Source organism: Castanea sativa, chromosome 2, assembly GCF_040712315.1.
Source record: "Castanea sativa cultivar Marrone di Chiusa Pesio chromosome 2, ASM4071231v1".
In the NCBI taxonomy this organism is placed as follows: domain Eukaryota; kingdom Viridiplantae; phylum Streptophyta; class Magnoliopsida; order Fagales; family Fagaceae; genus Castanea; species Castanea sativa.
This window is the reverse complement of record NC_134014.1, coordinates 12,576,232-12,590,946: the sequence shown is the minus strand read 5'-3', so window position 1 is coordinate 12,590,946 and position 14,715 is coordinate 12,576,232.

Here is a 14,715-nt window from a genome sequence, read left to right as displayed (position 1 = left end):
CGTCGCGTGTCCTATCTAATCTAAGTTCTTAAATTTTTGTGCTGAGTGAGTTAATAATAATAATAATAATAATAATAATAATAATAATAATAATAATAATAATAATAATAGGTGAAGCTGAGAGAAACTCAAATTAGAATTCCAAATTAGAGTTCTAATTTTGCGCCTTGTGTCATAAATTATTTATTCTTAAAGAGTTTTATTTCTTAATTTTAGAATCAAATGTGGAACCACATCATAAATATTTATCTAAGTGAGTTATTAAGTACAAAAACCAAAGAGTCTAGAATAAATGAATCATAAAAAAAAGTGCTCCAATTTTGGTGTGTATTAAAACTTCTGCCTTCAATATTTCGTCCAATTTCAATTGGTTGATAAGGCCAAAGTGGGGGATAGCAGCACTTCTGTTTGCAAAATCACCAAGAAAAACAAGATTAAATCAAAGGAAATTTTCTATATAGCCCCAAAGTAAAGAAAAAGAAGAGAGGGTAATTATAAGTAGTTCATCTAAACCTAGAGCCTCACCTGGTTGCCCTTCCCTTGTCGGACAAGGGAGGCCATCGTGTCATTCCCCCAATATGATCAGAAAGTCTTTTTTCAAACCCTTGTTGGATTTAGGGAGGCATTGGATCAATCTAACCTTGGGATACCTAGATTTTATGTAATATCCCTGCCCCTTTAGGTAGTGGAGATTGTAAATCCAGTTAACATCATGATGGGTGAGTCCTAAACCCATCTTTTCATTGAGTGCATTTATAGAACCTAAAATCCTAAACATATTTAGGCGAATTGGGTAGGAGCTAATCTGTAGGCCCTAAGGAAATCCCTAGTGACTGTCCCTATAGGGATTTTCATCCCTCCCTCTATAAAAGTGATCATTGGGATTACTACTTCTCCCTCTCGCCTTTTCTCATGCCATTCCCCTTCCTTACAGTACTTAACGGGTCCCCTGGTGGAATCCTATACAAAGCCTTAAACTGTTCTATTTTTTCCTCGGAATCTACTAAGGAGGCAAATCTACCCATTCTTAGGGAGAGGGTTGAAGGTAGTGAAAATAGAGAAAGGGATAGGTGAGCCGAGGAGAAAGGGACACAGAAAAGAGAAAAGTATGCAAAAAGATAATGAGTGAAGAAAGTTTATGAAGACTTATGCTAAGAAGAAAAACCACCTAGGATGAATTCTTGGTAACTGTGAGGGCACGTGTAGACTGAGAGAGTTTGCAAGTTCATTGTATAAATGTTGAAGTGAGAAAGGTGATTTGATTTGAGGATATTTATATCAAAGAGGGTTTGCAAGCGGGAAAATTCCCGCCTGTGTTCCTGCGCAATCTTTAGCCGTTAGATCTACATCGTATCGTAGAATGTGTGGAACAAAAAGCTGTAGAAATTTAATGAGGGAACGCCTCGCGTACCGAAACTTCAGGAGTGTGCAATGGGTTGTTCAAGGGATTCCTTCACTATTAGGGACGATGTATGACGAATACAAAGTAACAGTGACAGATATCGAGATCCTCTTTTCGCCTCGAGGTGGCAGAAATGAGAATCTCGAGGGGCTATTGTAGGGTCAATGGGTCCAGGAATATGTATTGGGCCAGAGGCCTAATCCGAGGACACTAAATGGTCCGAGGATGTGGGAATATTGACTTAAGAGGCAGTGTTGATGGATAAAGAGGTGGAGGCTGATCAAGGTCATCCTAGAAAGTTGTTCGAGCAGGAGTCCGTCCTCAACTAGATAAAGCCAAAGTAGGAAAAGGTTGCCCAATGTCCAAAAGCAATGTTCTAGGAGAACCTATAAGTAAGGATATGCATGGTGGGTATACCGAAGGGCTAGGAAATATCCAAGATAAAGCTGCTACCACCGTATTAAATGCTCTGCAACTAAACCTCTGGCCACATTATTGGGGAAGTGATGCCTAAGCATCAGGGTTCAGCCTTATAACTACCTCTAAAGACTTTAGGGATGGGCTGATGGGAGAAATGTTCAAACCAGTAATCTGATCCATATGTGGAGGATGGAGAGAGGAAGAAAGATGATATAAAAGGAGGAGAAGACATTCAGGGAGGGGGGATTGAAAATAGGAGAAAGAAAACACTATAGACATTAAGATCAATATTTGTAACCTGTCTTTAAGAAAGAGAAATATAGGATCCAGTCTCCTCGGGTTGAGTTCGAGGAAAATTTTTTTTATATGAACTATCCTATCTGTACTATGTTGCAATCTAACTCATCATTTTTGTTATTTAAAATCACTAGAACCTAAATTTCAAGACCACTATCTACAAATTCATTGTATTGGGCTTTTTGGGTCTATCCCAATCTTATTTTTGGGTTAGGGTGCAAATTGCAGCCTTACATAAATATTGAAAATTTAATTTAGAAATAAATTTAATGTGTTAAGACATTTAATATGCAAGTGTATTTAATGTTGGATATTACAAAGCACATTTCTTAAGAAAATTGTTAATGAATGCCAAAAATAAAAAATTTAGTATCCACCATTGATGCTTACTAAAATTACATTGACCTCCCTTGTATTTCTAATTGTAAAAGGACCCCTATTTTTAAAAATAAACTACAATCACATTTCTTGCAACTCAAAACTGTTAAATCAATTAAAAGAATTTTAAATATAATTTAGAAATGTTTTGTATTTATGCATCTATCGTCATTTACAAATGAAAATCCCATAATCTTATCCATATGGGTTTAAAAATAGAAGGAAATTTTTTAATCAAAATTCAATAACGAACCAAAATATGAAAATGAATCAATATTGCAAGATTGAATGTATCAATAATGGGGAGATTAGTATAATTTTAATAAACCTTAGGGGAGGTCAGTGCAATTTTCCAAATGTAAAGTTAGGTTGCATTCATTATGTCTGTCAATCAATTAATATTTGAATATTCTTTGTAAATGTTCAATGGACAATTTCTAGTTATAAATAAGAAGGCAAATGCATTTCAAGTGTAACTAAATATATTTTTTGAGCACTAGAAAAATGAATCAAATGATCATAGTCCAACTTTATTGTTTTGTGTTTATCCTTCTCTTAGCCTTTGGCCAAAGTACTTTTTCTAAATCAGCAAATGGCATATTTACGCGTTATGTACGAATTGTCAACCATCTCAACAACAAACCCCTTACCTATCATTGTAAATCTGCGGATGATGATTTAGGTCTTAGAACTCTTCAACCCAATGGAGAGTGGGAATTCTCTTTTGGCGTTGCTGTTTTTAAGAACACAGATTTCTACTGCTATTTTTTTAATAAAAACTTTCATGCTGCATTTGATGTGTATATACAAGATAATAAGCTTGAAGCCAAATGTGGTGGGGACCATTGCATTTGGACGGCACAAGATGATGGATTCTACTTATATAATATGGGTTCGAGGAAAAATGTGAAGTTGCATGATTGGAGCAAATAAATATTATGGTGGTGAAATGTTTACTTATCTAAATAAATGAAATTGATGATTTTATAAGGGGAAATTTATATGGATTTTGCGACCTAATTGAAATGGTAGTCACTTTGACATCAATATCAACTTGGTTAGTTTTATTTCTTTTTATTAAATAAAAAAAGTCTTTTCTTTTTATAGACACCTCATTTAACTTCACAAAATGGTAAAATATTATTTTTTAACGTACTAAAAAATCTTAATTTTTTATGATTCAATCTTTCAACGTTTTCTATAAAATAAATCTTGGATGAGAATTAGGAGGTTTCAAGTAATTGTGTGTATGTTATGGTTTTTGTTCATAATTATAATCTCCCCTCTGCCCCCACGTTTCTGGCTTTTTATTTTTTATTTTTTATAGTAGTGTTAGAAGTAGTTCAAGACCAGCCAAATGAAGGAGAAAACAAAAGAGACCACTGGGTATTAGACTAGTCCATTATTGAGCAAAATTCCTTCTTAAAAAGTCATTGCTGCCATTTTACCTAAGAGTCAGTAACATGTTTGGCCTAAATGCTTAAACTTTTTTCAATAAATGAAAGATCCTAAGGGTAAGTTTAGTAGACCGTAATGGACATTGTAATATAATAGTTATTCATATGGTTTAACTGTTCAGTAGTTTAATTATGTTTTCATTATAGGAAATAGTCATTCCTTATGAGTAACTATTCTTTAAAATGAGGAATAACTATTCATCTCTAAAAGGAGGAAAATTCTTAGATACTCCTGGAGAACGAAGAAATACTGCTCTCTTTTCTCACATTCATGATGTACCCTACCATGAATTTAATTAGTGAAGTCCGCCATAAATGTAAGAGGAGGGAGCACAATTCTCCGTGCTCCGGGAGTACCTAAGAATTACTCCTAAAATGGATGTAATAGTTATTCTTTAATAGGTTTATTAATTTCTACAATTAATATATTTCTAAATAAAAAAAACTTTCCATATGCACATAACAATTATGAAAATAAAAAATTATTAAAAAATGACTAATCTTTCTTTCAAATTTGAAAAATATTACTTTTTAGGAAATATTATTATATGAGTAAGATATTTCATAAAAAATATCTTAAGTTTGATTTAAAATTCTTTCATTCCATTGTCTTTATGGTTCTATTATTGTGCTGTCACCAAACAAATGAATAGTAATAAGCATTAGATTACAACATTTTTTATTTCTTGTAATATCTATTTCTACTCTTGTGTAATTATCGTTATAGTCTACCAAACGTGCCCTAATTGAAACTTGCTAGAGCAATGAGTAATTACATGCTACTTGCTTTTTGTTTTGAGAGTGAAAAGATGGTGGAAGGTGAAATCCTCACTATACAACTGGAAAAAACTGTGTTAATTATATTTTACAATATACTTGCTTGTTTTAGCACTCATTATTATATTTTACAATAAATTATTTCTAATTTAGTTATTAAATGTCTATCTTTCATTAAAAAAAAAATTAATGTCTATCAATAAATATGCTTGATAGACATTAAGGTGCATTCATTATGTCTACCAATCATTTAATATTTGAATATGGTTAGTAAATGTACAATTGACAATTTCTAGTTAAGACATTTAATTGGCAATAAATTTTGAATATAAATATTGAAATTTTAATTTAGAAATACATTTAATGTGTTAAGACATTTAATATGCAAGTGTGTTTAATAATGGATATTACAAAGCACATTTATTAAGAATTTTGTTAATGAATGCCAAAAATAAAAAAATTGAAGTGTTTGCCATTGACGTTTACTAAAATTACATTGACCTTAGCTTTATTTCTAATTGTAAAAAGACCTTTGTTTTTAAAAATAAGCTACAATCACATTTCCCGAAACTTAAAACCGGTAAATCAATTAAAGGATTTTTAAATATAATTTAGAAAAGTTTTGTATTTCTGCATTTATCCTCCTTTACAAATGAAAATCCCATTCCTTATCCATATGGGTTTAAAAATAAAAGAAATTTTTTTAAAACCTAAATTCAACAACAAACCAAAATGCGAAAATGTATCAATATTGCAAGATTCAATATATCCCATCAAATAAATATAAGATATTTATTGCAATGATTTTATTTATTTATTGATATATGGCAATAAATTTAGTATATAAATATTGAAAATTTAATTTAAAAATACATTTAATGCCTTAAGACATTTAACAATCAACTGTATTTAATGTTGGATATTTATCACAATAATTTTATTGATTGATATATGGAAATAAATTTTGAATATAAATATTAAAAGTTTAATTTAGAAATTCATTTAATGTGTTAAGACATTTAATATGCAAGTGTATTTAATTTTGGATATTACAAAGCATATTTGTTAAGAAAATTGTTAATGAATGCCAAAAATAAAAAATTTAGCGTCCACCATTGATGTTTACTAAAATTACATTGACCTCCCCTGTAATTCTAATTGTAAAAAAACCCCTGTTTTTAAAAATAAACTACAATCACATTTCTTGCAACTTAAAACCATTAAATCAATTAAAAGAATCTTAAATATAATTTAGAAATTTTTTGTATTTATGCATTTATCCTCATTTACAAATGAAAATCCCATAATCTTATCCATATGAGTTTTAAAATGGAAGGGAATTTTTTTAAACAAAATTCAATAACAAACCAAAATATGAAAATATATCAATATTGCAAAAAAAGATTCAATGTGTCAATAATGGGGAGGTTAGTATAATTTTAATAACCTTAGGGGAGGTTAGTGCAATTTTCCAAATGTAAAGTTAAGTTGCATTCATTACGTCTGCCAATCATTTCATATTTGAATGTTCTTTGTAAATGTTTACTTGGCAATTTCTAGTTATAAATAAGAAGCCAAATGCATTTCAAGTGTAACTAAATGTCATGACCCAAACCTGTACTTCAGAATTTAGAGCATGACCGGCATGTTAATATCAAGTTTACCTCAATACTAACACGAACCAACTTAAGCTGAAGGTGCTTATGAAAAATCGTTTCTTGTATTCCTGTTTATTTTCTTGCATAAAAGCCATAATATACAAAATTGGTCAAAACTTTGAAACTTCATTTTATTTCGAACTTGCAAGATTACAACTTGGCTGAAACTTAAAATATTCAAGTAATTATTACATAACTAAACTTTTAGCAAAACTTTTATTTACAAACCTAACCCCAAAGACTTATAGGGTTCAAAACAAACTAAGGTTCTCAATTACATCTATGCTCAAAAGGATCAAGTATATCTTGATTCCTCCTATACAACAAAAGAGCTAAACTACTACACAACAAAGTCTATATACATTTTAACAAACGAGAATTACAGATTTCTTGCCACCTCTAATACTCTTGTTGCTTCCAGAAAGAACCTATGCATTGAAATATAATAGGGTGAGCTGCGAAGCCAAGTAAGGTTTTAAGCTCCATGAGCATTTAATAATAATGCATGTAAATCAAATATTTTATGGATACCTGCTTTGATAAATAGTCTTCATACTATTCTTAAAATATCTTATGAACTTAACCTTGTCTTTAAATAGACTATAAAATACTTTATCATAAACTTTCCATCAGACTTATAACACGTTTGACATACTTTTCTTATCATCATACTTTTCTTATAATTTCCAAATATCTTAATAGCTCATTTATAATACATAATAGTCAGTCCAATTGTAAGTCTATTACAACTTTGGGAGGCTTCCAGCACAATGTGCTAGGCATCCAGCATTCTCCACAATGCTAGGTAATCTTAGGATCATATCAGAAAGTATCACCCCTTTTGGTGTGATCATATCATCAACTATGGGGTCAGTTGGCATCCTCCACAAGTTGGTTGTTCCCAACAAGGGCTGATACAACAGAGCCCTCACCACTTATAATGACCAATCAAAATCTCCATGAAAATACCAATACTATAATCCCTACTGGATGAGTTCAGATCATAACAATGGAATAACTGAAAACTATATTTTTCTGATAATTATGCTTTTATACAAATATTTCATAATAGTAGCATATCCACTTCATTCTTAAATATTATGTTCGTGATATAAGTTATAGCATCAAAATGCTAAAATTATCATATATATATATATATATATATATATAAGATTCAATAAGTCACGAACATATATCTTTACTTAAATCATGCTTATATGTAATAGGTCTAATTAAAAGGTTTTAATGCACAATAATTTTCTAAACAATCTTTATACTTATCAAACGTACATGTAGCATATTCATTACCTGAAAATAGAAGATGCAAGAGATTTGAATAAAAGGAGCTCAAGTGTCCATGTTCTCATTCTCGTCACCTAATGAAAGACCAAAACTTATTACTAACAACTCTTCCTAAATATATAAACTTATATATCAATCACAACCTAACTCTCAAGCTCAAGAAAATCTTAATTCTCATCACACAAAGGTTCCCCAAATACAAGATACATTCATCAAGCACATTATGTACCAAACCATAGAGAAATCAAGGCACACAAATTTATTTATGATCTAGACATACCAAAAGATGAGTATATCAATTTATAGTTTAAAACATTCACCCTAACTTTAGAATTAAATCCTCAAAGTTAGGTGTATCGTTTACTGTTTACTGTTCATTTCAGCAGCATATGCCTCATTTGTAAAATACAATTGGGCTATCTAAACACATCCAATCTTCATGAAATTTTACAGAGCCACTCCTTTGGATGTCTAGTAGATACCATATGAAGTTCAAAGTCAAAGAATAAAACCATGATTTATTAAAAATCATACAAGACAACATGCTCAAATCTGTCCATTCAGAATTTCATGCAACTTAGAAATTAAACCATTATTTTTACATTAGTCCAAATGTTGTGAGACCACTTTCATTACAACCATATGTGTCTTAAAATTTATAAGAACTACTCCTAGCATCCTAATTCAAGAATATGATTTAATCCAGATTTTTGTTCTTGTAAACACCAAATCTGTCATAGTGATAGCTTTAACATATTCTCTCACAAAATCATCAAATAAATGCATTTGGCCTTCATTTCATTTAGGTATTTTTATACCTATACTATACATGTTAGAATACATGAATAGGCATCCAATTGACCATAATATCTTCAATATCTCAAAATACTAACATAGAACCACAAATTTTAGCTTCTAACAATCAGATTAGAGAATAAAGAAGGGAAATTAAACAAAACAATTACACCATCAAAATACCAAAAATAAGATGAGGTTTTTATTTACTTACCCACAAACTTTGAAACTAAAACCTTAGGGCTAATCTTTTAACTTCTTCTTTAGAGAGAGATATATGGTTTCGGTGAGAGAGGGAGGGCTGTTAGCGTGTGAGATGGTGTTGCTGTGTAAGAACAAAGGACAATGAAAGAAGAATAGAGAAACAAAAGAATGACTTCAGTGCAGCAACAAAGAGATTAGGGAGAAAATGGGCTTTTGCCTTTATTTTTTAAAATATCTAGCAATGTGTACTTGTTTTGAAACCATTTAGGTTCGTGTTCCTGTTTTAAAACTCGATTTTCTCAAAATCAAGTTTCAATATAAAACTCGATCTGTAGAAAATTGAGTTAGAGGCAATCAAACTTTTAAAAAAAAAAAAAAAAATTATGGAACTTGAGTTCCACAATTTTTTTAATTTTTAATTTTGATTTAGCATAACTCAATTTCCTAAAAATCGAGTTTTACATTGAAACTCGATTTTGAGAAAATCGAGTTTCAAAACAGGGATACGGATCTAAATAGTTTCAAAACAGGGACATATTACTAGATTTTTTGCAAAATAAGGGCAAAAGCCCAATTTAGCCAGAGTTAGGGAAAAAGTTTTAGGTGGGGCACATGTATTGCAAAGGAGAAAGTGTGCTGATGACTCACCTTTACCACTTTTCAAAATTTACTTACCACCCCTCCATAACCTTATATTCTAGATAGGCCCAAATAATAAAATAACTTTGCATATAAACCCTTACCTTTATAAACTTCTTTCCATAACGTTAAAAGAGCAAATATGTTTTATAACATCAAAATATTAAAGCCTTATGCACTTAAATTAATTAAGATAATACCAAGTATATAAACCCATAAAATTAGTAATGCAATTAGGCTGGGATGTTACACTAAATATATTTTTTGAGCACTAGAAAAATGAATCAAATGATCATAGCCCAACTTTATTGTTTTGTGTTTATCCTTCTCTAAGCCTTTGGCCAAAGTACTTCTTCTAAGTCAACAAACTGTATATTTACGCGTTATGTACGAATTGTCAACCATCTCAACAACAAACCCCTTACTTATCATTGTAAATCTGCGGATGATGATTTAAGTCTTAAAACTCTTTAACCAAATGGAAAGTGGGAATTTTCTTTTAGTGATGTTGTTTTTAAGATCACATATTTCTACTGCTATATTTATAATGAAAACTTCCATGCTGCTTTTGATGTGTATATACAAGATAGTTGGCTTGGAGCCAAATGTGGTGGGGACCATTGCATTTGGATAGCACGAGATGATGGATTCTACTTATATAATAAGGGTTCGAGTCAACATGTGAAGTTGCATGATTGGAGCAAATAAATATTATGGTGATGAAATGTTTACTTATCTAAATAAAAGAAATTGATGATTTTATAAGGGGAAATTTATATGGATTTTGCGAACTAAATGAAATGGTAGTCTCTTTGACATCAGTATTGGCTTGGTTTTTTTTTATTTCTTTTTATTAAATAAAAAATAAAGACACTTTTCTGTTTGTAGACACCTCATTTTGCAACCATCATTTAACTTCACAAAATGGTAAAATAATTATTTTTCAATGTACTAAAAAATCTTAATTTTTACGATTCAATCTTTCGATGTGTTCTATAAAATAAATCTTGAATGAGAATTAAGAGGTTTCAAGTAATTGTGTGTATGTTATGGCTTTTGTTCATAATTATAATCCCCCACCCCCCCCCACCCCCGAACCCCCACGTTTCTGGCTTCTTCTTCTTTTTCTTTTTTTTTTTTTTTTTATAGTGGTGTTAGAAGTAGTTCAAGACAAGCCAAATGAAGGAGAAAACAAAAGAGACCACTAGGTATTAGATTAGTCCATTATTGAGCAGAATTCCTTCTTAAAAGGAGTCCTTGCTGCTATTTCACCTAAGAGTCAGTAACATGTTTGGCCTAAATGCTTAAACCATTTTCAATAAATGAAAGATCCTAAGGGTATGTTTAGCAGACTGTAATAGGCACTGTAATATAATAGTTATTCCTATGGTTTAATTATTCAGTAGTTTGGTTATATTTTTATTATAGGGAATAGTCATTTCTTATGAATAGCTATTCTTTAAAATGAGGAATAACTATTCATCGCTAAAAGGGATGTAATAGCTATTATTTAGTAGGTGTATTAATTTTTACAATTAATATATTTCTAAATAAACAAACTTTCCATATGCACTTAACAATTATGAAAATAAAAAATTATAAAAAATAATTAATCTTTCTTTCAAATTTGAAAAATATTATTTTTTGGGAAATATAATTATATGAGTAAGATATTTCCTTGTATTGTCACCAAACAAATGAATAGTAATAAGTATTGCATTATAGCATTTTGTATTCCTTGTAATATTTATTTCTACTCCTATGTAATTACTGTTATAATCTACCAAATGTGCCCTAATTGAAACTTGTTGGAGCAATCAGTAATTAAATGCTACTTGCTTTTTGATTTGAGAGTGAAAAGATGATGGAAGGTGGAATTTTCATTATACAACTGGAAAAAAATTGTGTTCATTAGTTCTTTGTTAATTATGTAGCAGTAAATATACTTGCTTGTTTTAGCACTCATTGCTATATTTTACAATAAATTATTTCTAATTCAGTTATTAAATGTCTATCTTTCATTAAAAAAAATTTAATGTCTATCAATAAATATGCTTGATAGACATTAAGGTGCATTTATTATGTCTACCAAATCATTTAATATTTGAATATGGTTAGTAAATGTACAATTGACAATTTCTTTTTCTTTTTCTTTTTTTATACAAGATACAATTGACAATTTCTAGTTATAAATAAGAAAGCAAATGCATTTCAATTGTAACCAAATATTTTTTTGAGCACTAGAAAAATGAATCAAATATTCATAGCCCCACTTTATTGTTTCTTGTTTATCCTTATCTTAGCCTTTGGCCAAACTACTTCTTCTAAGTCAACAAACAACATATTAACGCACTATGTACGAATTGTCAATCATCTCAACAACAAACCCCTTATCAATCATTGTAAATCTGCCGATAATGATTTAGGCTTTAGAACTCTTCAACCCAATAGAGAGTGGGAATTCTCTTTTGACGCTGCTGCTTTTAAGATCACAGATTTCTATTGCTAATTTTTTTTTATGAAAACTTCCATGGAGCTTTTGATGTGTACATAGAAGATAGTAAGCTTAAAGCCAAATGTGGTGGGGACCATTGCATTTGGACAGTACAAGAGGATGGATTCTACTTATATCATATGGGCTGGGGGTCAAAATGTGAAGTTTCATGATTGGAGCAAATAAATATTGTATATTTGTTTAGACCCCTTAAACAGATTGTTTAACCTAATATATTAACCAAGTGATTACTTAAATTAATTATTCAGATCTAGGTTAAACACAAATATATCATATCATGAAAATATACGGAAAAGTAAATAACACCACGATATGATGACCCACTAACCATTTCAAGGTAAAAACCTGGGGAGGATTTGACCAAGCTATCTTCAAGGTAAACCAAATCTACTATAAGAGAATTAAAGTTTTTACAAAAGATTTAACCTTAAATCTAATGCTACCTCCAGTAGTAACTTACTGACACGACCACGTGCAAGCTCCGAATCCACTGACTCCTTCTCTTCTTTGATTTATTGCAACACAAGCCGCCTTGCTTGTGACTTTGAGATTCCACTTAAAGGTTTCAGATCACCTTCACTTGTTGATTTTGATGTAGCAACTAGATCTACCAGTGCTTGATTGTAGTTTTCTGGCTCCGGTAGATTCTTGTGTAGTTAGAAGGTACAAAACCTCTCAAATCTCACAAAGAGTAACACACAAGCCTTCTTCAGCTCCTTCAAAATGTGGCTAGGGTTTCCCTTTTATATGTGGAGAAGTTTATATGAAACCCTAAACATTTTCGTGGGCTTTGGGCCTATTTAAAAATTCTGTAGAAGCTGTGCCTGGGATTTTCAATCGGTCGAGCTTAATTCTCTATCGGTCGAGAAAGGCAGAACTTCACTTTTCTTTTCTGCAATCAGTTGGATTTCAAAACTTGAAACAACCTTATTTAAGCATTGCCTAAACACCTAGACTCGATTTGCCAATACAATACAACAATGATATTCTAAATCTTTATAGCCTAACAATCTCCCCCTTTGGCAATCTGTGACAAAACACACATACAACATGTAATGCTTAAATCAAATACCAACTCAAATACAAATTATTGCCCTAATACAATTCTTACACAACTACTAACTATTAGTTGCTAGAATAGACAGCAACTGTAGAAAGAATTAACCTGTAAATTCCTGAAACACTGAAAACAAACCATAAACGCATGTGTGGAAATTACAGTATAACATTCTAAATCAAAATTTAAATTTTGAATTCACAAAACACATAAATAGATAGTGAACACATCAATATGAATAACCTCATAATCATCAACTATCATACTCAATAACCACATTACATCAATGTTTGTGAATCAAAGACAAGATAGACAAATAAACACAAAATTATATCCAAAAACATCAAAACTGATATGTAAATACATCAAAACTCCCCCTAAATACAATAAGTCTACTCCCCCTATGTACAACAAGTTCTAAATCTACTCCCTCTTTTTGTTACGTATTGCCAAAGGGAAAATCAATCCTCAAAGGGTGGAGGAGGTGGAAACGCACTCCTGTTGTTCGTAAAATTAGCACTCAATGAGGCAACTTCCGTCAACAACTCATCAAGAAGTTGTCCATGAGCAACCTGAGTAGTCATGATGGACTACATCATAGCACGGAGTGAAAGCGGAGGAGCAACTGTAGGATCAACATCCTCAGCATCACTAGCAGGATCCACAGCTATAGTTGGATCCACAAATGTCTCCTCAGTAGCAAGCATAGCACCAAAGTTAGTAGCAGCATCTCCTCGTGGTCTCTTAGAAGTCTCAATGCTTTACTCAGCACTCTTCATCTGTGCTTGTTTCTGTCTAAGGTAGATGGCTCCTATAGAGGCAATAATATGCACTAACTCTAGGGGAGAAAAGTTTGACAAACCTAAAAAACTCAAAATCCTAAAAATGAACATAGGAAAGAATAACTTTTGACTCTTACTCTTACTCCTATAAATATCAACAATGGTTTGTATAAACATGGACGGAAAACACATAGAACCATCAGTAATGAAAGCATAAATGAAAGCACATCGCTTAATGGGAATAGTATGAACATGGGAAATTGGATAAATGTTATGACATGTGATCCTTAAGTATATAGAGTTAAGCTTAGTAAACTCAAAAGAATTGATTCTTGGTTCAAAACCCTAAGAAACAGGACAACCACAAAGAAGGGACATTATATCATCAATAACAAGAAACTCTGTGTATGGGTATGTGGGTTTACGAACTAAAGGTACTCTTAAAACCTCAGAAGCAGTTTGTTTAGTGATGGTAAACTTCTGACCACAGATCTAGGAAGTCAAATAATGACCATCAGTAACCTCAGAATAGATAGAGAGATTAGAGTAAAACTCTCTAATCAAGGCTGCAGGAGGAGGATTAGACATGTCACACAAGGAAACCCAATTCCTAGACACGAAGTTCCTACATATAGAAGGATCTAGTTCGCTTAACACTATCTCCCTCTCACCCCAAATAGACCTATACTTAGTCAAGGTCTCATACGTCTCCTCACACTTAGCTAACAAAAATCGATCTTTATCTCCTAGGGTTGAACCTAAAGAAAAAGACCCAGGGTTCATATTGGCCCTAGTTTTGAATTTCCTACCAACCTTAGGAGCCATGACTAAGAATCAGAATTAAAGAAAACAACAAAAATCAAAGGTAGACTGCATAAGAAGGACTAGAGACAAGATAACATGCAATTTAAAAAACTATATGATGCATGACAGTTAAACTCATGTGATGCATGATATAATGCTGTTAAATAGTCCAAATTCTTCATAATTTCAAAAATTGACAAAGAAAATTTAAGAATTTTAGAAAATCCC